Source organism: Martes martes (genome assembly GCF_963455335.1).
Source record: "Martes martes genome assembly, chromosome: 5".
Classification (NCBI taxonomy): Eukaryota; Metazoa; Chordata; class Mammalia; order Carnivora; family Mustelidae; genus Martes; species Martes martes.
In genome coordinates, this window is record NC_137892.1 from 134103480 (window position 1) to 134129537 (window position 26058).

Below are 26058 nucleotides of genomic sequence, written 5' to 3' on the forward strand. Positions count from 1 at the left end.
GTGTCAACCTGGCGATTCACAGATCTGTACCCCTGGGGCTAATAGTACATTACATGTTAATAAAAAATAAAAAAAAATTATAAAACAAACAAACAAAAAACCATTAAAAATTTTAAAGTGTTAGGTTTTTTCCCCATTACTCTTTTTTCCCCTGTGTATGGTTGTCTCAGAAAGGACATTCCTAACTTCCTTCCTTGTGGAGTTGATGGTAGATACTGTACAAATCGAATGAAAGGTTTCATGGTGTTCCTCGTTGTTGATATTATTATTTATGCTGATGTATCCCAAAAAAATTCATGTTTGGGTTCTTGTAACATCTCTGTGCAACGGGAATCAAAGACCTAGAAATGTTTACAGTAATTATTTTAAACCATGTGTCCCAAAGACGCTAAATTTGATCACTGAGAAAGAACTCTAGTACAGAACTAAACTATATTATTTAGAGGAAATGTTAGAACCAGGGCCTGAAGATAGGAATCATTAGATAATTAGTTATATATAATAGTTGGTAAGAGTGGACCTTGTTGATAGTGGCTTTGTGGAACCTTTCAGTTTGATTTTATTGTTGGCTTAGAAAATTTACATAACCGATAATATAGGCTTTCCTCAGCAATAAAGGGATTTGCAGTCACATAAATCGAATCATTCTCCATGTGTCTTCCTGTTCATACTTACCTTATAAAGTTGATAAGGGCAAAAGGCTTTAGCATATTTCCATATTGCTTTGTGGTTATAAGCTGAGGCTTAGCAAGGGTTGGGGCGAGGAAGTTTTAAGGGGGAAGGTCTAGATCCCAACCCTTGGAATACAGAGCTATTCTGACACTGAATTTTTGATGCACCTTGCTTTGTATAATAAATTGTGTTTCACAGATTTCCTTGTAGCTGTGAATGGAGTGAAAGGGAGGCCTCCTTGGGATCCAGTGACCTGCCCTAACACCCAAGTGGAGGCCAATGTTCCTGAGGACAGAGTAGGGGTCGGGGAAAGTGGGTTCCAGATAGATCCTCTTCTGATAATGACAGAGGCCAGTAGCTTCTCAATGCGGAGATATTTATTCTAAGGCTACAGACTTCTGAACTTCAGTTTCTGAACCCTGGGTCTCTATGTCTTCCAGTGAGAACTCAGTGTAAGTTTCTTGCTTGAGTGTCTACTGTATACTCGGGGCTTTTCATAGCTCATCTCATTTAACCCTTACAACTACCAGAAGAGACAAGTCTTTTTCTCATTTCCATTTCAGAGGTAAGGAACCCAAGGTCTTAAGAAAGTTGAGGATCTTGCCCAAAGCTACACAGCTAGTTGGTGAAAACTTGGAATCCCTTTGCAATCACATGGGGAATTTGTTTCTGTTCCATTGAGAAAAGGAGCCAATACTTTCCAACTCGCATAAGAGAAAGGAAATCTGATTTCATCACCCATGCTTCCATGTAAATTTATTTTTTCAGCCTCATTTCCCTCAGCATTTTAAAGACTTCAGTCCTCTCTCTTCTATTCTTATGGTGTAAGAGCTTGGACAAGTCACCCTTTCCTCTTCTTCTATAAGAAAGGAAAAAGTTATCCAAAGAAACTTTAAGCCAGTTACTTTACTTCCCTAACCCTTAGTTTGTCTATCTGTAAAGTGGGGACAACAACAGTACTGATCTCATCAGGCTGAAGTGGAAGTTGGGTGGAAATAGTGTTGGCAAAACAATGAATAAAATCAGGATTCCAGATTGTTGTTCTTACTGCTGCTGTGTTTAGAGAATTCTTTTGCACGCAAAAGGAAGTGGGGACAGAAGTTTGTATGTAGAACTGTTTTTCCCTTCTTGTACTTAACCTTGATGAACAGAGAACTTCAGGGCTGTTGTTTTTATCTGAAGAATTCTTCTAACTCCCTTGCTTTCTGTTTTGAGAGTAGGGAAATCAATTTAGAGAAAATTGATTAGCTGTGAATATTATTGACTGGAGATGCTAGAGGAAATATGTTCAGTTTTTCTCAGTCTGGTTTGGTTAAACAGTGAAAGGGAAAGCCTTTTGCTGTCTTTTAGTGCTGGAATAGAAACTATAACCAGGGTTTTGAAATATGAAAGGTGTTAATATTTGTATGTATCTAAGCTAAAGTAATTTTTATGTGTTGCATAATTACTAAATGCCCATTTGCCCCCCCCCCCCCCCCGCTTTTTTTGGTTTGTTTTAGAATACGAAGGAAAGGGTGTGTATTTGAGATATAGATCTTCCCATTGGTGCATTTGTAATTAAAAGACCTGTATTAATGGCACAACTTCTATTTAGAATTTTTTTAATCCAACAAGCATTTATTGCAAAGTATCGAATTGCAGGGAAGGGCAGATGACTAAAGACGCCATCTCTGCAAAGTAGTAATTTAAGGAAGGAGAAGAGGGAAAGGAAGAACACCACATGTGCACAGCTGATTGGGAAAGGCAGATCTGCCCTTGTGCCAGGCAAAGAGCTTTGCCTGTTATGGGCTGCTGATGACAGGAGCTCTGCTCTGCCTCTTTGGGGATAAAGGGTGTGTGACCCCTGCGACCCACACGTGAGATGCCTTCCGGCCTGGCCTCCCTTCCAAAAATAATTTCCTTTCAATGGACCAAACTTAGTCAGAAGACTTCACCTCTCTTGATAGTGTTTTGATCCAGCTGGGGTCTGGTGGTTTTACTGCAGCAACTTGTTTTATGGCTTGAGTTCTGCCCTTGATTATGTAATCTTTGACTATGTTATCATCCTTCACTTCCCTTTTTCTTTCACTTTGAGAAGCAGAGCAAGTCACAGAGTGTACAGTGATGAGAAATGTAGCGAGTGAGTGTGGAAGAAATGGAATTTGTAGCTACTGTAAAAGGTGACAGGCTGTGTCCCCAAGAAGGAAGATTTCTGTGTCTCCTCCAGGCAGCCCTGCCCTAGGGAGGCCTCTAGCTTTTTCAGAGTAGCCTGGCTGATGGACAAACTCCAGGACAAGCTCCAGTCTTACATCTGATAAATTAGAAAGACCCTTCCACCTTCAAAAAGTATCCTCCCAGGTAATTCAGGAGATCCAGAGAGTAAGCTTCCTTGTGAGAGGGAAGGAACCTAGTCCTAAAGATAGCTCATGGAAATTTCTAGATAATGCTATTTTCTTACTTCTAGAGCAATTCAGAGACTGTTCTAAGAGCTTTGTCAAATATCCCCAGTGCACAGTCCAAGCCAAGTGAAAGCTCCCAATTAGAACATTGAAGCTTTGATGCCAATTAAAAATAAATGATGCTGTTTATGATAGAGTTGTACAGGGATGGGGGGGAGGAGGAATAGACCAGAAAGAGGGACATTAAAAGCTTGATATTTAAAAATATGAGCAAACTTCATTAATAAATGAATGAATATTTCAGAGAGTATAGTTGCTAAGCTCAAGCCTAAAATTCTAACAGGGAATATAGGGTTTTCAAGTGATAAGTGCATTAATAAAAAAAGGCGGTGGAAAGGGAAATAGATAAAGGTTATGATTTTTGAGGTTACAAAGTTGAGGTGATTTACGGACAGAAGAAAAATTCAGCTGTGTTTCCAGTTGGCAATATATTGCAAATTGTTGTTCAGGTAAATCAGCTTTGGTTATACCCAAACACAGAGCTTCTCAAAAAATCAGAAAGCAATTAATATGTTTAAGTTTATGTTTGTATTGCTGAATGCTGATAGGTTGGTTTTCCATTTTCCCTCTTGAGAAGGCTTAATTTTTCTTTTGGTAATTGAGGACTTCTACTTATCCTTGAGTAGAGAGATGCTACCTAAAGTGTCCTCAATTTTACATTTTAAACAAGTTTATTGTTTTGAGTGGCTAGTTCTCTTGTAGTTCCCAGTATAAAGTCATCCAAAGCAGCCTTTTAATGTCAATCACAACTTCTTTTTTAAAAAGATTTTATTTATTAGAGAGAGCTCACAAGCTGGGAGGAGGGGCAGAGGGAGAAGGAGAAGCAGATTCTCTGTGGAACAGGGAGCCTGATGCAGGGCTCAATCCAAGGACCCTGAGATCATGACCTAAGCTGAAAGCAGCAGTTTAACTAACTGAGCCACCCAGGTACCCCTTAGTCACAGTTTTTAACACACCGGTATGAGAAACCCTCTTCTATTCATTAATTTCTTACTTCTCCTGACATTCTGTTTTTAAAGATTTTATTTATTTATTTGACAGAGATCACAAGTAGGCAGAGAGGCAGGCAGAGAGAGAGGAGGAAGCAGGCTTCCTGCTGAGCAGAGAGCCCGATGCGGGGCTCGATCCCAGGACCCTGGGATCACGACCTGAGCTGAAGGCAGAGGCTTTAACCCACTGAGCCACCCAGGCACCCCAACTTCTCCTGACATTCTGTTGTAGATACTACATAGCACCAAGTGGAGTAGAGGTACTTCTTTTCAGACAAGCTCTGAAAGAATGAAAGGAAAAATTCTCCTTAAATGTGAACAGAGAATGCATGGTGAACAATTTCCCCTGAATTACAAAGCAATTATATTTCCTGTTTCAAAACAAAGTGCACCAGGGCATGTTTTCTTTTCTATTACATTTCTAATAAAATCTTATGTGGGAAGAGACAAAGCAATAGAAATTATTTTCCAGAAACACCAGATGTTGACCCACCTGTCTGGTTACTGTTAAGAGGTCTAATCTTGTAGTTAGGTAAATACCTTAATTAAATCACATGCCATTCCTGCATCGTTAGAATAAGTCCAAAGCTGAAGTTCTGTTCAGAAATGGGAGTGTGTTGGTTTATCTTCCGTAGACTATTTGTATACTGCTCCTACACAGGTAGGCATCCACCAAGAGCTGCTGTCATTTGTGCAAAACCAGATTCCAGGTTTGCTGCTCATCAACACTGACTCACCTTGGGCCTCCATTCCCTAATTTGGGATAATCGTGTCCGCTTAATAAACTGGCTCCGCCTATGAAATGACACACTGCATACGAAGCGGCTGGCACCTAGGGAGCGCTCAGTGATGTTAGCTGCTGTCTTTCTCCTTCCTTCTGTTACAATACTGACACAATCTCCCTTAAACATTATTATCGTCTTATTAGCTGAAGGGCCTACAGTAATGATTCATTCTTGTATTCAACGTTCATTCAGAAATTTTAGTTTCATATTGTGTTATACAAAAATGGATAAAGAGATGATCTCTGCTTCCAAGAAGTTCCTAGTCTAATGAGCCAAACTGATGATGGAATTTAATGCTGTCTTTTAACTGAGTTGCAAATATCTGTTCCCATTTCAAGAACATCGTCTTTCCTTATTGAGTTACAGGGTCCCTTTACGCAGAGATAATCAACATTGGCTGAAACACCAGAACTACATGGGCATTTTCTTAAAAACAGTAATGCCTGGGCTGTGCCTGTCTCATTGACGTTAGAACTTTGGGTATGGATGTGTCTAAAAGGTTTCCAGGTGCAATTGGAGATAGAAATTAATGGGCTAGAGCCAAGCCAAACTTAACCTCCAGGCCTTATTCCACTTGTCACTCTTGTTCCCCTTCCATTGAGTGTGCCATTCCTTTCTCTTTTCTCCGTCATTGTCCTGCGTGACCTTCAGAAGGCGGCTTCAAATATGCTGTTCTGTGATTCACACCTTGATTATGGTCCCTGTTCTGTGTGGTGCTCTCCTTACTTCCATGCCCTATTTTTCCATTTGGACATATTGACAAATGAAATTTATAAAAATTTTCTTTGCCTTTTGCTTTTGTGTGTTTTATTTCCCTAATCAGTGTGGAGGCTTCTTGTGGAAGAGGTCCTTGGTCTATTTTTTTGGACAGCATTTCACAAGTATTTTTTACACTGCTTGAGGCTGCTGTGGGCCCTCCACAAATCGTCTCCACCAACTGACTCACTTCTGCTAAGCTGACTTCTTTCTCCAGCCTCCTCTGATGTTAGCAGCTGTGGAATCTCAACATGAATTATTGAACTCTTAACTTGATTTCCAACTCCAAATTTTAATCTCTTTTCATCAGTCAGTTCTTTGGAATTTAATCTTCATTCCTTCCCACTAGTCCAAATGAAATATATAAAAATTTCTTATCTTTAGGCAGTTTTGGAGAAGGTACCTGCATTAATTAAATCCAAATATAATAAAAACTATAGCTCTGAACCATACTCTGCTAAGCATCTTGAAGACAGGGACCATGACATATTTCTCTTTGTGTCCCTGACACATGGACAAGTATCTGGCATTCTTGTTGAATTAATTATTTTAGTCCTTGGTCAAATTCAACTTCATTAACAGAGACATTCTGAATTCAAATCGGATGGATTTCTTTAAAGGTTGTTTTTGTTTTTTTTTTAAATTTGACAGAGATCACAAGTAGGCAGAGAGGCAGGCAGAGAGGGAGAGCAGAGGAAGCAGGCTCTCCACGGAGCAGAGAGCCCGATGTGGGCCTCCTGGATTTTGATGCCTGTTCCCTTTGCCATATTAGGGAAATTCTCTACTATAATTTGCTCCAATATATCTTCTGCCCCCCTCTCTCTTTCTTCTTCTTCTGGAATCCCAATTACTCTAATATTGTTTTGTCTTATGGTATCACTTCTCTCTTGAATTCTTTCCTTGTGGTCCAGTAGTTGTTTGTCTCTCTTTTGCTCAGCTTCTTTTTTCTCTGTCATTTGGTCTTCTCTATCACTAATTCTCTCTTCTGCCTCATTTATCCTAACAGTAAAAGCCTCCATTTTTTATTGCACCTCAGTAATAGCTTTTTTGATTTCAACTTGGTTAGATTTTAGTTCTTTTATTTCTCCAGAAAGGGCTTTTATTTCTCCAAATAGGTTTCTCTAATATCTTCCATGCCTTTTTTGAGCCCAGCTAGCACCTTGAGAATTTTCATTCTGAATGCTGGATCTGACATATTACCAATGTCTGTATTGATTAGGTCCCTAGCCTTCGGTACTGCCTCTTGTTCTTTTTTTGTGGTGAGTTTTTCTGCCTTGTCATTTTATCCAGATAAGAATATATGAACGAGAGAATAAAATACTTAAAGGGTGTCAAAGGCCCCAGAAAAATGTACGCTAACCGAATCAGAAGAGACCCCAAATTGGGGGAAGAAGAAAGGAGGCAAAAAGAAATTTTTTAAAAATTCAAAAAATGTATATATTAGTCTGGTGAATAGAACAGAGCCACCCACTTGATTTTAGGTGTATTTTCGTCTCTTAGAAGAAACTACCTCCCAAAATTTTAAAGAAAGAAGAACTTATATATATATATAAATAAGGGTAAACACTGTGAAGGGATGGAATATGACTATAAAGATGAAAATTTTAAAAAAAATCTAAAAAAGGAATTGATAAGATAAGTTGGTTGGAAAAAGAAAGAAAGAAAAGTGGAGAGGATTTGCTCAGGCTGGAGACTAGAACAAAGCCCTGTGCTAGATTTTGGGTATATTTTGATCTATTAGAAGAAATTGTATCCCAAAATTTTTTTAGGAAAAAAAGCCCTATATGTATACAAAAAATAAAGTTAGATACAATGAAGGATAAAATATGACTTTAATTATGAAGGTTTAAAAAGATTTTTTTTTAGAAAAAAAAAAGATAAACTAGTTACAAAAGGTTAAAAGAGGAAAGAGGAAAAGTTAAAAAAATAAGAATAAGAAAAAAATAAAATTAAAAAAATTTAATTAACTTTGCAAGACTAAAGAATTATGGGGGAGAAAGCCATGAACTCCATGCTTTGCTTTCCCTTCCTCTGGAATTCCTCTGTTCTCTGTGATCAGTGAGCTTGGTCTTGGCTGGATGTTCTTGCTGATCTTCTGGGGAAGGGGCCTGTTGCAGTGATTCTCAAATGTTTTTTTCGCAGGTGGAATTGCACCTCCCTTGCTAGGGGCCGGGCTAAGTAATCTGCTCAGGTTCACTCTCGGGAGCTTTAGTTCCCTGAACACTTTCTGTACTGCCCTGGAGGACAGGAATGAAAATGGCGGCCTCCGGGGCTCCACTTCTCAGTGTGCCCTCGGAGAAAAGTGGTCAGTCGAGTACTCCCATCTCCCTGGTCTCTGGCTGCTCTCCGAGCTTACCTGGCCTGTGACCGAGTGTTTCTGTCTCTGGCACACAGCCCCGTTTGGAGTCTCCAAACCCAGGAGATTCCTGCCACGCTGCTCTTCCAGTGGAGGAAGGTGGGTCTCCCCGGATCTTCCACTTGTGGGGTCCCTGCTCAAAGAGCAGTGGTCTGACTATGTGGTGGATCACAGTTTAAGGTGACCCCAAGCTGAGGGCTCACTCTTCGGCTCCGTCTCTGTAGTCAGCTCTCCTGCTCTGATACCTGTGAGCTCTGCTACCCACGGACACCCCTGATCCTTCTGTGACCCTGCGGGACCTGAGCCCACACTGTCCCTGCGAGGGCTCCACCCCTGCTTTGCCTCTGGAGTGATGTCCCTCACTGGAGCAGACTTCTAAAAGTTCGGATTTTGTGCTCCGTTGCTCCACCGCTTGCCAGGAGCCAGCCTCTCCCCCTGCGGTCTATGTTCCCATTGCTTCAGATTCACTTCTCCACACGTCCTACCTTTCAGAAAGTGGTCAGTTTTCTGTTTCTAGAATTGCTGCTCTTCTTCTCTTTGATCTCCTGTTGGGTTTGTAGGTGTTCACAGTGGTTTGATAACTAGCTGAACTCCTGTGACCGGATGTCATCTCGGTCTGCTACTCCTCTGCCATCTTGACTCTCTCTTGATACATGTGAATAAACTGCTTCCCAAAAGATTGTAATCTCCCACAGCCCTGACAGTAGTGCATCAGTATTTCCCCTTTTAATGAACTCTTGTTGGACTTGAGGACTTACTTATTTTAAGGGGCAGGGGGGTGGGTTCCCAAGCAGTCTCCATACTAGCGTGGAGCCTGATATGGGGCTTGATCTCACCACCCCAAGATCATGACCTGGGCTAAAGTCAAGAGCCATACACTTAACTGACTGAGCCACCCAGGCACCCCTGAGGACTTATTTTTAATATCAAAAAGACAAGTTTTATTCTATTTAAGAATCCCCTTACAGAGTCCCACAGTGTACATGTCTTTATGATTTTACTCCATTCACTTTGGCATATTGCCACAGCTACATGTGAATCTTTCTACACCAACATGACCTGGATGCAGTTGTTGATAGGAAGAAACAGGTTACTTGGCTTGGTTTGAATGTGTTGCTCTGAGCATACAATAGAGGCTGGTAGGCATTTGCAGCTGTGGATTTCCTAAGAGAGATGCTCAAGACACCATGTGACATATGTGTTAGTATATCCCCAAAGAGAAACTGAAGCTTAATTCTTTGACTGGAGCTCTTTGAACAGGGTTTTGGATATGCAAGCTAGAGAAAGCTATAAAGTCACAGGGCATAACCTACAGACTTCTAAAAATGGAGGGTTTTTTTTTTTTTTAATGATAAAAGGCAATGTGTGTTCTTTGGATGATTTCATTTGACTCTGTTTATATCTTCAGGCCACTTCCATATTCCATTGTAATGGTTGGATCCATTGTCACACCAAAAGAGATGAAATGTGGTTTTGGTTTTGACAACAGCATTGCTGCTATACAGTCCGAAGAAATTTTGTTTAGGGACATGGTCAAGTTGGCTGAAGCACTGGTTTTTATTATATCATGAAAGTAGACCAGATACCCATTAAAGTAGTGCTACATGGAGGAGAGGTTTTATAGAAAAATATGAGATACTCATTTTTCAAGGTACTAATCAAATGTTACATCTTCTCCAAAGCCTTGCCTGGCCACTCTAACTCCTGTTTGTTCTCTTTGCTGGCCCCTTCTGTTATTATAGCAATAACACTGCATTAGGGTTACCTGTTTACATGACTGCTTCCCCCCTATCCAGTTATGGTCTTGTAGACAAAGATAATGTTTTCCGTATCGTCTCCCCAAAACATTATAGATCCATGTAGTACCTCAGAGGGTCTGACATTCAGTAGGTGACTGATCATTGATTAGTGAATGATGGAAACAGGGACCTATAGGAAGAAATGGAAAATAATCTTAAGTGGATGTATCCTAAATAGTGTGTATCTTAAGTTAGCTTTTTTAGTCAAAACAGACAATATGGAGATGTGCTTCTCATTTGATAGATGAGGAAGTGGGTCAGAGCAGAGGGAAAGCAACTTCCTCAAGTGTCACAGCTGACTCCAGGTTCAGCATGCAGATGTTCCACTTCTCAGTTCCATGTTCTTTTCAGACTACCTCAACGTAATTCATTTTAGGACAATGGATGAATATAAGTTATTTTCTGATTATGTGGGGAAAACACCCTGCCACATAAGCTTCCTTCATTTGGGGGCGTGTTGATTCCTCCCGGCAAATTTTGGAATAATGCGAATGGAGAAACACCCCTTAGTCAGTGTAAGATTCATGGTATTTTGGGACTTCATAAAGAAGATGGAAGAACTGAGTCTTCTCAGTGGAAGACTATATAAAAATTGTAATGTTTTAGCATTAATGTCACATGCTGATGACTTTTACTGAGTGCTCTATTTGAACAAATGTCACACCTATATTTATAGTTCATAATTTTTATATTATAGTTCATAACTATATATTTACAGTTCATAATTTTTTGTGAGTTAATTAGTTGAGTAAACTCATATAATGACAAAGCTGTGTTTGACCCATAGTTTAGCAAGTGCTCAATATTTTTCTTTTCCTTCTTTTTCTTTCTTTTTTAAAGATTTTATTTATTTATTTGACATAGAGATCATAAGTAGGCAGAGAGGCAGGCAGAGAGAGAGGGAAGCAGGCTCCCCACTGAGCAGAGAGCCCGATGCGGGGCTTGATCCCAGGACGCTGAGATCAAGACCTGAGCTGAAGGCAGAGGCTTAACCCACTGAGCCACCCAGGCGCCCCTCTTCTTTTTCTTAATACAACATTCTCTACTCAGAATTTTTTTTCTGTCCTGAGGCATTCAGACGAAGCAATTGTAATGCTTTTTTATTATACTAGCTGGAAGAAGCGAATGATAATATAAAGTTATTATGAGCAAAGAGAAGTTCCAGTAGAGAAAGTTCACCTAATAGAAGTCAGTCAGTTCATAGTCTTGACAGGTTACTGTATCAGGCTTTCATGATTAGGATTCTGTTGCACCTTAGAGGGGGATGATCCATTAAGTAAATCATTCTTTTTCTTTCGAAAGTAGACACTGGAAGAAACCAGTGGAAGAGGGTCACAAGAGAACCAGGCAGGCTCCTGGTTTTCTAGGCACTTAAAGGCATCATGTAGATACCATGGACACAAAAGAGGCAGAAACAAAACAACAAAAATAAACTTTTTATCGTCAGAGAAAGTGACATCTGAGAATGGCAGTGGAGAGGGACAAAGGCAAAGAGCATGGGGGTGTGAGGGAGCACAGACCCATAAATAATCTCTGTGTTCTACATGGGTTTCTGTCTGGCCTGTCTTCCATGTTTTCCATCCAGACAGCCTCCATGTCCTTTGGTTTCTCCATTAGTAAAAAGAAGATGAATGACAAAAGAAGGTTCCTTGCTTGCTTGGTCTTTTGGAATAAGATAAGGGAATGTGCCATTAGCTAAGATGTCCATTAATCTAACCATCACCATAGTACTGGCTTATGGTTTTAATTAGCATTATTTTCTTTGATTATATTTAATTACCCTTATAAGCCCTAAGCACTTTGGCAGGGATGTGATGGAGAAAGTTACTATAAACCAAATTATGAATTTTATTGCTATAATTGCCGTTGAAACCCATGACATCAATTAAATCCTCATTTCTTATTTCCTTAGTTCATGTGATCATCATTCTAGGTATGTATAAAATCCCAGTGTGGCATAATTATGTAATTCCTTAAGCAAAGGAGTTCTAGTACCCTGGTTAGGAGAGGCAGGAGTCTAAAACCTTGCTGATAACAATACTGGAAGGATTGTGAGAGCCTAAACTGTGTCTTTTTCCTTGCTGTCTCTCCATATCATGTAGCTCAAACAAGGAACAGAAAAGAAGTTTAATAAGTGGTGCCTATGGAGATATTGATGCTTGATCTACGCAGTTACCACCATGTTCAATTCCTGATGATCTGTCATGACTTGACAGGTAGGTTTAAGTCTGTGTTCAAGTTTCAAGTAACATTGAAGTCACAAAATCTATAGAATCAGAGTTTCAGGATATGTTAGGGTAATTAGTCTTAGCTGCTGCAACAAATAAAATCTTGAAATTTCGGGGGATTACCAAATAAGTACTTATTTCTTGCTTATTGCCTATCCCATTTTGCTGCTATAGAATTTGGAACATGTGGTTTCTGTGGTGGTTATGAGTGGGAAAATGGAGATGGTAGAGGTGCATTGGTTCTCAACTGCTTTGGCCTGAAAGTGACATGTATTTCTACTCAGAGTCCTTGGGCTAGAATTAGTTATATGACCCCAGATGTACTTTGAAATACGGGGGAGTTCATGGGATATTAGATGAATACTAACTGTCTTTGACACATCAGGATTTCTGTGGAGCACTGGGGATTCCACTATAGCCTTAGGTACTGACCTATGGATGCCAAATAATGTAAACATACAGATGAGCCAGACTTTTCTTCATTCTGTGGGAAATACTTTTTTTAACCTTAAAAATTAATTTATTTCTTAGCAAAGGAGAATTGACAGTGTTTTAATAACAGTGTTTTAATTTCAGATGTACATGATTTGATACATGTATATTTTATTTAATGATCACCACAATAGGTCTAATTAATATCTGTCACCATGAATAGTTACAATTTTTTTTAATGATGAGAACTTCTAAGATTGCCCTTTTAGCAACTTTCTAATATACAATACAGTGTTATTGACTGTAGTCACCATGTTGTACGTTATATCCCCATGACTTACTTATTTTATAACTAGTGGTTTGTACCTTTTGATGCCCTTAACCATTTTGCCTACCCACACCCCCTGCCTCTGGCAACCATCAATTTGTTTTCTGTATCTATGAGTTCAAATTTTCTTTTAATTCCAATATAAATGAGATTATCTAGTATTTGTCTTTCTCTGTTTGATTTATTCCACTAGCATAATGTCCTCAGGGTCCATCCTTGTTGTTGTAAATGTCAAGATTTCGTTCTTTTAATCGCTTGATAATATCTATATATCTATATCTATATCTATATCAATGCCACATTTCCTTCATCCATTCATTCATCAGTAGACACTTAGGTTGCTTCCATATCTTGGCTATTATAAATAACACCACAATGAATATGAAGATGCGTATATCCTTTTGAGTTATTGTTTTCATTTTCTTTGAGGAAATACCCAGAAGTGGAATTGCTAGATCATATGGCATTTCTATTTTTAATTTTTTGAGGAACCTCCATACTGTTTTTCACAGAGGCTGCACGTATTTACATTCCCACCAACAGTGCACCAGGATTCTCTTGACAACTCTTATTATTTCTTGTCTTTTTGATAAATAGCCATTCTGACTGGTGTGAGGTGATACCTCATTGTGGTTTTGATTTGCATTTTCCTGACGATTACTGATGCTGAGCATCTTTTCATGCTCCCGTTGGCCATCTGTATGTCTTCATTTTTTTTTTTTTTTTAAGATTTTATTTATTTATTTGGCAGACAAAGATCACAAGTAGGCAGAGAGAGAGGGGAGGGGAAGCAGGCTCCCCGCTGAGCAGAGAGCCCAATGCAGCGCTCCATCCCAGGACCTTGGGATCATGACCTGAGCCAAAGGCAGAGGCTTTAACCCACTGAGCCACCCAGGCGCCCCAACGATTTTATTAATTTATTTGACAGGCAGAGATCACAAGTAGGCAGAGAGGCAGGCAGAGAGAGCGGGCGGTAACAGGCTCCCTGCAGAGCAAAGAGCCCGATGTGGGCCTCGATCCCAGGACCCTGGGATCATGACCTGAGCCAAAGGCTGAAGCTTTAACCCACTGAGCCACCTAGGTGCCAGTATGTCTTCATTTTTTAACTGGAATTTTTGTCTGTTTTTGCTATTGAGGTCTTTTACCTCTTTGGTTAGTTTATTCCTAGATATTTTATTCTTGTTGTTGCAGGAAAACCTTTTATTAAAATAAGTTAAACATGCAAAACAACTAAAGAAAAATCAGGTCATCCTTTTGCCATGTCATGATTCTTCATGATCTTTAACTGGACTCTTCTATTGAAGTGCAACTGAAAAAAAATTATACAAGCAAGTTCCATTGTAGATTTAAGTTGCAAATATTCTTCCGTTCTGTGGTTCTCATCCAACCTGTAGAATATTTTCTTTTTCATTTGGTATCTCTGTTAGTCTGCTAGGTTGTCATAACAAAGTATTGTAGAGTGGGAATTTAAATAACAGAAATTTATTTTGTCAGTTTTGGAGGCTGTTAAGTTCAAAATTGAGGTGCCAGCCGGTTTGGTTACTGTGAAGGCAGATGGCCACCTTCTCACTGTGTCCACGCATGACAGAGAGAATGAGCTGAATTCTCAAGTTTCTGCTTATAAGGACTCTTGCTGTTAGATCAAGGCCTTACATCTATGATCTCATTTCATCTTAATTACTTCCTTAAAAGCCCTTTCTCTAAATACAGTCATGTTGAAGGTTAGGCATTCAGCATATGTATTTTGGGGGGATATAAACATTCAGTCAATAGTGTCTTAGGCTTTCTTATAAGATATGAGTTCCTTGGGGCTCCTGGGTGGCTCAGTGGGTTAAAGCCTCTGCCTTCAGCTCAGGTCATGATCCCAGGGTCTTGGGATCGAGCCCTGGGTCGGGCTCTCTGCTCAGCAGGGAGTCTGCTTCCCTTCCTCTTTCTCTGCCTGCCTCTCTGCCTAATTGTGATCTCTGTCTGTCAAATAGATAGGTGAAATCTTAAAAAAAAAAAAAAAAAAAAAAAGATATCAGTTCCTCTTGCCTCAGAGAATGATTAGAACACAGAAAAAGTTACCAAAATATCAAGCATCTTCCTTAAGTCAAAGGAGAACCAAAGTTTCATACTGAAGATTAATCTGGATTCTTTTGTTGTTCAGGATATTGAAATAAGCCTTCAGGAGGCTGGTTTAAGTTTTTGTTGCAATTTTTTAAAAACCCATCTGTCAAGACTTTTATCTCTTTTTTTTTTTACTGACTCTAAGAGCTGGTTTCTTGAATGTTGCATGTGGTCGCATTTCTGTACAGAATAGTTAGAATTACAGTTGTGTATCTTTCAGCTCTAGGAACCCAAGAAGGGTAATATATATTTCTCAGATTTAGTTTTGAAGTTGTGCTCCTGAGCGACCGTGTTTCCAGGTAAATAATTGTCATTTGTAAATCCTTAAAGAGAGCCTTCAAATAATATGAGAAATTAATAGAAAAGTATTATGTTATTTAACTATTATAACAAGTTCCAATAAAACAGTAGATGAAACTGGCCACAGTTCCATATAACAACCCATCTCCATCCATAGATGAATGGATAAAGATGTGATACACACACACACACACACATACATACACACGCAATGGAATAGTACTCAACCATAAAAAAGAATGAAATATTGCCATTTCCAGAAACATGGGTGGATCTAGAGAGTATAATCATAAGTGAAAGAAGTCAGAGAGAGAAAATACCATATGATTTCACTCATATGTGGAATTTAAGAAACAAACAAACAAACAAACAAAAGAGATACACAAAAAACCGCAGACTCTTAAGCACAGAGAACCGGTAGGTGTCAGAGGAAATGTGGGTAGAGGGATGGGTGAGCCAAGTGAAGGGAATTAAGAGCCCTGAGTAAAATATGTAATTGTTGAATCATATTGGACACCTGAAACTAATATGACACTGTATATTAATTATACTTGAATAAAAATATATAAAAATAAATTTAAAAATAGAATAACAACAAACAACTGCATATTAATATTTTTAAAAGCCAGCACACAACCAGGGAAGTGTTCTTTGATCATCTGAACCATTTCCTTAGGTTGTAGAGGACTGGTTGGCAGCAACCTCATGTGTGTTTACTCTTAGCTTAATCTTTTAGACTTTAGTGTGAGGTCAGCTGTTGTATAATATAGTTCACTGGGATTTCAGCTTTCCCTTACATCATATACCACGTTATCATAATTGATGGAAATCACCTTTTAAAATACCAAATTATATGGCTGAAGGAATATCTTATCAAAACAAGTGCCTTGTGAGCTGCATGGCTAATAGATGGGAAGATATCCATTAATTTCCAGACTTTGTTCTCATCTTTACTTTCTGCTCTATCCTCATCATGTTCAGGAGGCTGCAGTCCCCAAAATGAGGGTCAGAACCCCCTGTGCTGTCTGGCAAGAGTCAGAATTGCTTTACTCTCTGAAACTTGCTTCCAAGGGTTAAAAGGCATTTAGTATTCTATTAAAGCACTGATTAGTTAATAGTTGTTAAGTTCTTTGAGAAGGAATAGCACCCATTGTATGAATTTAAGGAGATATTATCTTTTCATTATTTATAAAACACCTTGAAGTGTAATTATCCTTGTTTTTATAAAAACATTTTGTTTGAACGCAACAGGATGTTGTGATTATTGTCTGAATTAGCAAGTGTTCTAAGAGCTATAATTAGACTGGAGAAACCAGAGAGGGATGTGGTGGACTGGAAGCTTGGCTAAGGACTAGGACTTAAGAAGAGGTGCATGCAGAAGGACTGGGTCATAAGTGATTGCCATGGTCTTCTTTCTGGCACTGGCTCTGGATGGCAAGAATATGGCAGAGAAAAGGAAATTGTCCTCATAAATAGCTAACTCTGTAAATTTGTCATAGGTGTAGTATTCTCTTGGCCTCAAGTATTATAAGCACAGTATAGAAGGAACATGGGCTTTGACATCAGTCAGTTCTTGCTGGAATCTTGACTTTGTTTCTTTAAAAAAAAAATAAAATGTTTAATATGTAAATATTATGCAAATGTAAAATATTTGATATGTAAATATTAAATATCTAATATGCAAATATTAAATGACACACTCCTGCACAAGCAATGGACCAAAGAAGAAATCAAATGGGAAATCAAAATGTGTCTCAAAACAAAAGAAAAAGAAAACACAATGTTTTAAAACCTGTGGGATACAGCAAAAGCAGATGTTAGAGTGAAATTTATGTTATCATTGCTTGTACTTAAGGAGAAAAAGTTCAAATAAACAACATTATACCACAAAGAACTACGAAAAGAAGAAACTTGGCAGAAATTTAGTAGAGGAAGGAAATAACAAAGAAAAATCAGAAATAAATAAAATGCAGACCAGAATAAACAATAACATAACGTTGAAAGTAATGACCTGTTTTCCCAAAAATAAAATTGGCAGTGCTTTAATCTATATTAACTAAGGAGAAAGAGAAAGAAGACTCAAAATCCAAAATGAGAAATGGAAGAGAACAATACAACAGATAACCACAGAAATATGTAGTGTGGTAACAGATTACTATGAACAATTATATACTTGCAAGTCAGATAACTTAGAAAAAGAAACCAGATAATTCTTTTTTTTTTTTTTAAAGATTTTATTTATTTATTTGACAGACAGAGATCACAATTAGGCAGAGAGGCAGGCCGACAGAGAGAGGAGGAAGCAGGCTCCCCGCTGAGCAGAGAGCCCGATGCGGGACTCGATCCCAGGACCCTGGGATCATGACCTGAGCCGAAAGCAGAGGCTTTAACCCACTGAGCCACCCAGGTTCCCAAGAAACCAGATAATTCTTAAAAACACACAGCTTACCAAAATGGAATCATGACTCTTCCGTCCAAGAAACAGAAAATATTCTTACAAAATCATTCCATGAGGCTGGTACTGCCCTGATATCAAAGCAGGATAAAAACAATACAAGAACAAAAAAATCTAGTTTGTCCGATATAAATATTGCTACTATGACTTTCTTTTTACATCCATTTGTATGATAAATGTTTCTCCACCCCCTCACTTTCAATCTGCAGGTGTCTTTAGGTCTAAAATTAGTCTTCTGTAGACAACTTATAGATGGGTCTTGGTTTTTTTTAACCCATTCTGACGCCATGTGTCTTTTGATTGGAAAGTTTAATCCATTTACAGTCAAAAGAATTATTATTTTTTTAAAAGATTTTATTTATTTATTTGACAGATAGAGAGCACAAGTAGGCAGGGCAGCAGGCAGAGGAAGAGAGAGAAGCAGGCTCTCCGCTGAGCAGGTAGTCCAGTGTGGGGCTTGATCCCAGGACCCTGGGATCTGGCCTGAGCTGAAGGCAGCCACTTAATTGACTGAGCCACCCAGGCGCCCCAAAAGAGTTATTGATAGATATGAATTTAGTGCCATTGCATTACCTGTGAAGTCACTGTTCCTATAGATTGTTTCTGTTTCTTTCTGGTCTTTGTTACTTTTGGTCTTTCCCACTCAAAGAGTCCTTTTTAATATTTCTTGCAGGACTAGTTAGTGGTCATGAGCTCCTTTAGTTTTTGTTTGTCTGGGAAACTTTTTATCTCTCCTTCTATTCTGAGTGATAGCCCTGGTGGCCATCTTTGGCTAGCAGACTTTCTCCATTCAGCACTTTGAATATATCATGTCACTCCCTTCTGGCCTGCCAAGTTTCTGTTGAGAAATCTCCAGCTAGCCTTATGGGGTTTCCCTTGTAAGTTAAGGATTTCTTTTGTCTTGCTATTTTTGAGATTTTTCCTTTATTGCTATATTTTGCAAATTTAATTATAGTATGTCTTGGTGTTGGTCTGCTTTTGTTGATTTTGGTGGGAGTGCTCTGTGCCTCCTGGATCTGGATGTCTGTTTCTTTTCCCAGATTAGGGAATTTTTTGCTATTATTTCTTGTTTTTTTCTCTCTTTTCCCTTTCTTCTTATTCTGGGACTGCTGTAATGTCAGTGTTAGTACATTTGGTAGAGTCACTGAGTTCCCTAAGTTTGTTTTCATGCTGCATAGTTTTTCTTTCTCTCCTTTGTTCAGTTTCAGTATTTTCCATTATTTTATTTTCTAGGTCACTAATTAATTCCTTTTCTCCTTCTGGCTCACTATTCATTGCATCGGTCCTGTTTCTAATCTTGTTTATTGTACTCTTCAACTCTGATTGATTATTTTTTAACTCTTCTTTCAGCCCCTCTTGTTTTCCAAGCGGGGGAGGGGGGGCTTTGAGGAAGTGTTCTTGTGTGTTCATGTGTTCCCCTGGGTGCTCCTCTTTCTTTGTCTTTCTCTCTCTCTTTCTCTAAGGTATTTAGGATGATTTGATAGTTACCTAGTTGTGTTTGTGGGATGAGTTGCCTAGGGTCCTCCTACTCCACCACCATCTTGGGGACTTTGACTTTGTTTCTTAGAGATATTTTGATGCTGACTATTCACCTAACTTCTTTGATTTTAGCTTCCTAATCCACGAAATGGGACAAGTAATGCATAATGTGTGGCAAGTACTAACCACTGTGCCAAATTCATCTTGGTGCTCAATAAATTGTATTGATAATCATGATCATTTTTATTCAGATAACATGAGAAAAAAGATGAGAAAATTCAGCACAATTGACAGTGACTTTGTTTTTTTTTTGTTTTTTTGTTTTTTTTTGAGTTGGGCCTTGCATTGTAGTTGTTTCATCAGCTAAAAGTCTTGATTCTAACAGGTTAATTGGTTACCCCTTTTAGAAAATAACTATTTGTGTTTTGATAGATATCCTGTAAGCATTACAACAATTTAACCCAAAGAATGGCTTTAGTAGGAATTTTAAGCAGAGTCAGTCTGGTGGAGAAAGGTTCAGGGAGTATGACCTACTTGGACTTTTATATGGAGGACAGTTTACATAACAAACAGCAGTGACATTTTACATTCAGAGCTTAAGACTTTGGTGTTTGATGTGGGCATTAATGCAGTAGACAGGAAAGGGCACAGTGTATTTAAAAGTCAATTGTTGCTACATTAAGATAAAGCGTGACAATATTAGTCCTTTGATGACATATAAAATGGGCTTTTCTACCTCCATTACAGCACCTCATGGTTTCCAGACTTAGACTATGACTATTCCAGAAAGAATGCAAAAAAATATTTACACATATTTTAGATACAGTTTAATTTTTCACTTGATCTACTTATTTTTTAAATTACTGAAATAATGCATATTTATTCTAAAAAAAAAACCTAACCATTCAGAAGTATAGATGAAAAAAATTACCTTAAAGAAATTTTAACTTCGAAAATTTTTTGAAAAAAAATTTCATCTACATTTTGGTGTTCATCACCATTTGAAAGATGATGAGGGGCCTAGTGGCATCCTGGTGAAGGTTTGCAAACTCTCAGCATTTGAAGTGAGCACACTGTAATCTCTTTTTATCCACAGGTTCTTTCAGGATGACTCCTAGGCATAATGGCAGGACAGGGACCCAAACTTCTGGCCTGGGAGCTTCCATACAGGGTGAGGGTTTTGGCACACATGAATGCAAGACAGAAGAACTTAGTTTCCCTTTAGGAATAACCAACCTCATAACCAACCAATAAAAAAAATACTCCTGTGGAAGAAGCCTGTGGTCACAGTGTAATGTATTTTGTTGTTGGGAGGAGTGTGGGGAGAGGGGCTTATGCCTTCAGTACCCTTTAAAATAGAAAGGATGACATAGGCTTTCAAGGTGGAGTTTCTATCTGAGGTTCCATTTCCAGACTTGTCAGTGTGGAAAAGTAGCAAGACTTATAGGTTGTGTTGATCATTGCTGAAGATCTCTGCTGAAATTATTATTGCTAAGAAGTCTTTATAAAAGACCTCTTAGAGTTCTTGGTTTCTGGCCAGGAGTAGCTTATGATTTCTCTTCACACCCATGGCAACAGATATTGAGGACGGGTACACAGTTGAGAAAATGTTGAATGAATTTATGGGTGTGCCATTATATACAGGGAGGAATAAATATATGCTGGATGATGAAATAACTATGATAACAATTTAGGAACTTCATTTCAAAACTTGTTTTATTTGTTATCCATTTCTTCTTTGTTCAAAGAAGGGATTAGTCCAGCTTTTAGGGATGTGTTTCAGTCATCTACTGCAGTGCGACAAATCACTCGAAAACTTAATGGCTTAAAATAATAGCAACTGTCTATGGACTGAACTCAAGTAGGTGGTTCTTCTGCTGGTTTTGTTTGGGATTATTCAGTTTATGTTATCTGGAAGTTATCTAGGGTTGGAAATCCAAAATTGCTTTACTCATATGTCTGGCTTCTCAGCTTAGATATCTGGACCAAGCGGGGCTGGCTGGGAATCTGTTTCTTTCTCTCCTTTCCTCCCTCCCTGCCTCCCTTGCTCCCTCTCTCTCTCTCTCTCTTCACACAGTGTCTGTAGCAAAGGAGCTGGACATCTCTACATGGTGGTTGAGAGCTCCAAAGAGGGTGAAAGCAGAAGCTTCCATATCTCTTATGGCCTCGGCCAGGACTGGCAAAGTGTCACTTTCCCCATATTCTCTTGATTAAAGAGAGTCACAAGGCCAGCCTGGATTTCATGTCAGAGGAAAAGGAGTCTAATTTACTGATGAGAAGAACAGCCAAGAATTTGGGTCATCTTCAATTCACCAATATATAAGACATCCAATAATAATGTCTAAAAATGTGATGTTTTACACCAACACAAATGGTCTAATATCAAGGGTCCCAAAATGTCAACTTGCCAACTAGTGTGACCCAAGGTTTAAGATTTTTTTTGGATCAGAGTTACTCATAAAATTTTACAGTATTAGAGTTGGGAGAGAATTTGAAGGTCACCTAGCCCAACTGAATGTCTTTTGACAAAAACAAGATTACAGACATTAATCAGTAACACATCAGGGTAACACATGGACTAGCTAATTTGTTTATGTGACTAATTCAATATGACTTTGATTGAGGACAGGATCATGGGACAAATACATTTATATGGAAGGGAAAATGTAGGAACATATTCAGAGTATGGGATGTATTCTTAACCTAGCAAAGCCCTGTGAATGGAGATGTGCATGATAGTCCTACATACACAGAGTGCTTAGAATAGAGCAGAGACCAGAAAATCTGTAAGATGTATTCTACCAAGTGTACAATTTTGCTCCAGAGAGGAACTTTAAAGTGGTTTGCTACAACTCTCTTCCCATTAGTCAGAAGACTTCTTGTAAGAAGTGTTTCAACATCATTGGAAATGAGAAGCAGCTTTCTCATGAACTGCTTAGTTAATATAGAGAAATACTTAATTTTCCTCTCAGAGATTGTCTTTTTTTCATATCCTTGTATAAGCTTGAGGTTTACTGAAAGATAAATCTTGGCTGATTCTTGTTTTCGTCTTTCTGTAATATCTCTTTCTTGTCTTAGAAGAGGAGGGTGTTAATCAACTGATCTGAGATTATGTTGATTGCTGGCCTCTGATATTTTCAGAATGTATGTTTCTAGTGTGGGTTAGTGTTTTAGAGTGTGTGTTTATCCTAATAGAACCCAGCAAAGCCCAGCCTACTGGCCTTTGCCCCTGAACTTGTTGAAACACATGACCTATTTCATTTTGTAGTTGTCCTTGTTAGCTGGGCTTAGCAGCTTTGGTCTTCTCATTTTCTGAAAATTATGGGTATGCTTTGAGGTGTCAACATGCCTCAACATGTTCTCAAGGAAGCTTTAAGAGAAGCTTCACTGTGAAGCCAATACATTTTATCTGGAAAAGGATAATTCTGTAAAAGAGGAAATAACAAGTAAGGGACTTCACCCTGAAAATGGTAAGCCAGAGATTCCCTCCATCCCCTTCTCCTGCCCTTGAACTGGCTGATAGCATTGCTATTTCCTCTTCCCAGTTTCTAGCTTCTGTCTCCTCCATGACCAGCCCAGTGTCTATAACAGGAGCTATTCCCATGGACACTTTCTGAAAGGGGTAGATCTCCTTTCTGTAACATTTGTAGGTTCTTTTTGGGCCTGAGTAGTTTTTTTTCTTCTTTCTTATCAGTATATGAGTACTATGATCCTTGAACTTATGTGGAGAGAATTTGGGCATATAGTGGGTGTATTGAAAAAAACCCGATTCAATTAAGTTTTTTTTTTTTTTTCTTAGACACAGAATAACTTCAAATGATTCTGAAGTCATTTAAAACGTCTTAGTATTTCAAAGAAAAATACTCAGGTCGTAGCCTGTTTCTCAATATAAAAGATTTATGCAGCTTGGAACTAATTCACAACTCTAAGTTCCACTTCACTTGGTGCCCTTATGATTGAATTAGCTAAAATGGCAAGCATTTAATGAGTTGAGAAGACAAATTTCCTGGTCCCATGTGTGATATTTGCAAAACTTTAGATTTCTATTTCAATAAAGCTTAAACAGAAATTCTATGCAGTGAATCTATGGGACTTTTGACTGACCAGGAAAGCTGGCCACTGTTGATATAAGCCTCTGCTGGGGTATGATTTTTTCTTTTGAAACTTAAAGTATAACAGGATGTAAACCAATGCCTGTTGACTCACAGTTTGGATTTCTCATTTGTTCTACTGAACTGATGTGATGGCTCTTTGACTCACTTTGCACTGTTAGAAAGGATCCCTCTTGGCTAGAAAGGTCCCTGGTTGTTTGCAGTGCCCACACATTTACCCTTTGGTCTTCACTCACCTTCCCCTCCCCCTCCCCCCCCCCCATTTCCAGTGCAATCTCTGAAGGACAAGTTTTCTCAGAGATTCTCGAAACTGATCAATACCAGAAAGGCGGTCATCGGAAAGAGTAGTGTCTTAGGATTCTGAGGCTGAGAGAGATGTCAGTGAGTCTAAAACAATTTAGGTGAAGGGGTGATACAGATCTAAAGGTCTGCCTTTCTGGTTCTTTGGGAATCTGTGCTAGCATGGATCTGCCGTGAGTATTTTCCGATGGTGCTTCACTTGCATGGACCCGTGTAGGGCTTGGAAGGGAGGTGGGTGCGGCTTTTATAAAATGACCAGGACCTGCTACACTTTCCATTAGGGGCAACTGAGAGAAGAGGTATCCCCCAGCTTGGCCTCCAGACCCAGAGATCCTGCCCATTGTTATCAGAAATTGGATTTCAGACAGCAGCCATCCTCCTGTGGTTGTGGAGACTCTCAGAACAGGCTAGAACAAGAAGAGAACAAGTTGTCAACCAATTTTGCCCAAACTCAGGCTAGTTTAGCCATCTCAGAGAAAAAGAACAATTTTGCCTGAAGGCATTTCTGGTACTGATTATAGGCTGAGAGGGCCCAAGAGACAAGCAGCTCCTGACCTGGAATAGCTTGTCAGCTTCTGGGTGGTTCTGTGCAGAAGAGGGGTGGGTGGTGAGGAGATCTGTAATTAATCCTGCAGTCCGAGGGCCTAGGTGAAGAGAGAGACAGGAGAGGAGGAAAGCAGAGGAGAGGAGGAAGGAGAAAGATTCAGGTTAGGAGGTTTTCCAAGGGAATAGACATGAAAGAAAGGTTGGGAGGCCAAAGACAGATCCTTGAGGGACTCTTGCTCCTGATGGCATCTCTGTCAATTCGTCTTTCCTAGAAAGATGTTATCTGCATAGGACAATCTGTAGCGCAATCTTACCTTCTTTCAAAGTCATGAGACACACATCTAGATTTCTGGCATACGGCATATTTTCTTTTTCTCTGACATTTATTTTTTTGAATAAATTCCTCAAAAGAATTCCTCCTTGCCTAGCCTCTTTTGAACCCACTCCAGTTATACTCCCTTCCTTTCCATGCTGGTGAAACTCCTATCAGGGTCTCCAGGGTGCCCCAAATATCTACTAGTCTCCCCTCTACCCTATATTGGCCTTACTGTTCCTTCAATACCTGAAGACATCTTCCACCCCAGGACTTTTCTTTGCTCTTTTCTGTGGACTGTCCTACCCTAGCTATGATTCAGTTTCATATTTCATTCTGTTTCTCAGAGAGGCTTCCAAGATTACTGTGTCCTTTCCCTGTTTCCATGTCTTGCATTCTTCATATCATTGCTTATGACATGACATTATGTACAACACCAGAATTTAAGCTTCATGAAGGCAGATACCTTACCATTTACTGCTCTATCCTCAGAATCTATAGAACAGAGCCTCGTGCATAATTGGTGCTGATTCATAAATGACAAAGCTGGATCAACCAGCTACCTTACCATATGGCATTCAGATAGTTCTCAGGATGATGGATGTGTCAGTAGATTCATATTTGTTATTTATTCAATATGTGGCTTTTGACTAATCCTACTTAATTCAAATTAAATACATTGTTTTGTATTTCTGGTAGATTGCAAACTTTATAGAAAGCATTATTTAACATCTAATAGTGTTACAACTAAGCAAATCAGTGACAACAACACATCAACATTATTGTCAAGTTTCTATATACATATTTATTTAAAGAGTTAATTTTTTAGAGCACTTTTAGATTTATAACAAAATTCAGAGGAAGGCACAGAGATTTTTTCCCATATACCTGCTGCTCCCACACATGAACAGCCTCCCCCATTATCCACATGCTCCACTAGAGGGGTACCTTTGTGACAACTGATCAATCTGCAGTGACACATGGTAATAACACAAAGTCCATAGTTCACTTTGGGGTTCACTCTTGGTGTGTTATACATCCTATGAGTTTGCATAGAAGTATAATGACATATATCCATCATTATAATATCATCTAGAGTATTTTCACAGCTCTAAAAGTCTTCTGTGCTGTCTATTCATCTCCATCCCCTGGCAACCACTGATCTTTTTATCAACTCTGTCATTTTGCCTTTTAAAGAATGTCATATAGTAGGGGTCACACAATATGTAGTTTTTTTACATTGATTTCCTTTATTTAGTAATATGCATTTAAAGTTCCTACATGTCTTTCCATGCCTTGAGAGTTTAGTTCTTTTTAGTGCTAAATAATATTACATTGTCTGAATGTATCTTTTAATCTATCCCTTTACTTACTAAAGGACATCTTGGTTATTTCCAAGTTCCAATAATTAGGAATAAAGCTGCTATGAACATCTGTGTGTAGGTTTTTATGTGGACGTAAGTTTTCAACTCCTTTGCCTAAATACCAAGGAACACAATTTCTGGGTTGCACAGTAAGAGTATGTTTAGTTTTATAGGAAGCCATCAAAGTCACTGTACCATTTGGCTACCCCACCAGTAGTGTATCAATGGTCTTGTTATACCACATCCTTGCCAGCATTTGGTTGTGCCTTTGTCAGTGTTCCAGATGGTGGCCATTCT

General features: G+C 38.9%; 1 long non-coding RNA gene across 2 annotated transcripts in view; it reads left to right on the forward strand.

Annotated features, from left to right (window-relative positions):
* Positions 1 to 26058, forward strand: part of LOC308342732 — a 104186-nt gene that overhangs the window by 36658 nt on the left and 41470 nt on the right. For both annotated transcript variants that reach the window (XR_013966808.1, XR_013966809.1), the window contains exon 2: positions 11898 to 12011. This is a non-coding gene — a long non-coding RNA (uncharacterized lncRNA). The remainder of the gene's footprint in view (positions 1 to 11897; positions 12012 to 26058) is intronic.